Source organism: Octopus bimaculoides, chromosome 5 (assembly GCF_001194135.2).
Source record: "Octopus bimaculoides isolate UCB-OBI-ISO-001 chromosome 5, ASM119413v2, whole genome shotgun sequence".
Lineage (NCBI taxonomy): Eukaryota > Metazoa > Mollusca > Cephalopoda > Octopoda > Octopodidae > Octopus > Octopus bimaculoides.
Window position 1 is genome coordinate 64692615 of NC_068985.1, and position 1351 is coordinate 64693965.

Consider the following 1351-nt stretch of genomic DNA (forward strand, 5'->3'; position numbering starts at 1 on the left):
TCACAAAAAACGTTAAACACAATGAGAAACGAAAACATAAAGACGAAGACAGAAAACAAACTTTTTTTCGAACAACGAAAAAAACAAACTGAGAAACGAGACATGCAACATAAAGAATATTTCCCTTCTTCAGTTGTCCCTGTTCCATCTACTCCACGTTTCGAAGGCAAGAACAATACGCGACTTCGTTGGAACAGTCCTTCCCGCAAAGCAAATTAAATAAAATTTGGAATTTTTTTGCGGAGGGTGAAAGTGGAAACAAGAACAGGACAGTGAGAAGACAGTAAAAACAAGACAGAACAGTGAAAACAAACGGTAAAGGCTGTTAGGCCAAGACGATAGAAAAATTATTTTGAACGCTAGTTAGATGTGAAGGAGAGACAAAAAAATCACGTCTTCTCTAGAGGAAGGCAAGAAATCGAAAGAAAGAATCCCTTTCGTCACGTGTCAGCAACGAGAGGGTCAAGGAGGAGGAGTGAGAGAGAGGGAATGGTGAAAGGAAGAGAAAAATAGTTGGGAGAGAAAAACAGAAAGGATGAAGAACAAGAGAGGGATAGAGATAGACAGGGAAGTGATTGTAATAGTAGTAGAGTGCGCAGTAGTAATTATTAAGATAAAACTTACTTGGAAACGGATGCGTGGCGTTCGTTCATATAATAACATAAATAATATATAAATATATGCATATATCCATACATATATGTACATACCTACATCTATATGTATGACGGGCTTCTTTCAGTTTCCGTCTACCAAGTCCACTCACAAGGTTTTGATCGGCCCAAGGTTATAATGGAAGACACTTGCCCAAGGTGCTACACAGTGGGACTGAGCCAAAATCAAACACACATATACAAGGTGCGTGTGCTGTTAGTTTGTTGGGTGGCTTCATTTTCAAGCGAATATATTCTCAATGACGCTGATTGAAAATATATTCTCTTACGTCTGAAAAAGGCAGCCGCCCGAACTAACAGCACACACACCTTATGTACCATAAATCCTTGAGTATAATACGCAGGGGATTTTTAGTAGAAAGTGGGTTATACATCTTTAGATGTATACCTGACTTTCCTATATAAAATTAAGGAATATATAACGGAACGCTGAACTCCAGACTATCAACTTAAACAACACTTTATTCAGGTGGTAAATATATATATCTTTAGCTCTTGTTGTTACAGCTTCTGTTGTGTGTGAGCATAGTTGTTGGGACGTTGCTATGTAGTTGTAAGCGAGCTGTCGAGTGTAAGTCCGAAAGATGTAGAGAGACAGCTTAACACGTCCAATGCTCATGGTCGGCCGACCGTAAAAGAGATAGAATTAAGCGGGAACGCGTGCTTGTTTAATTCCA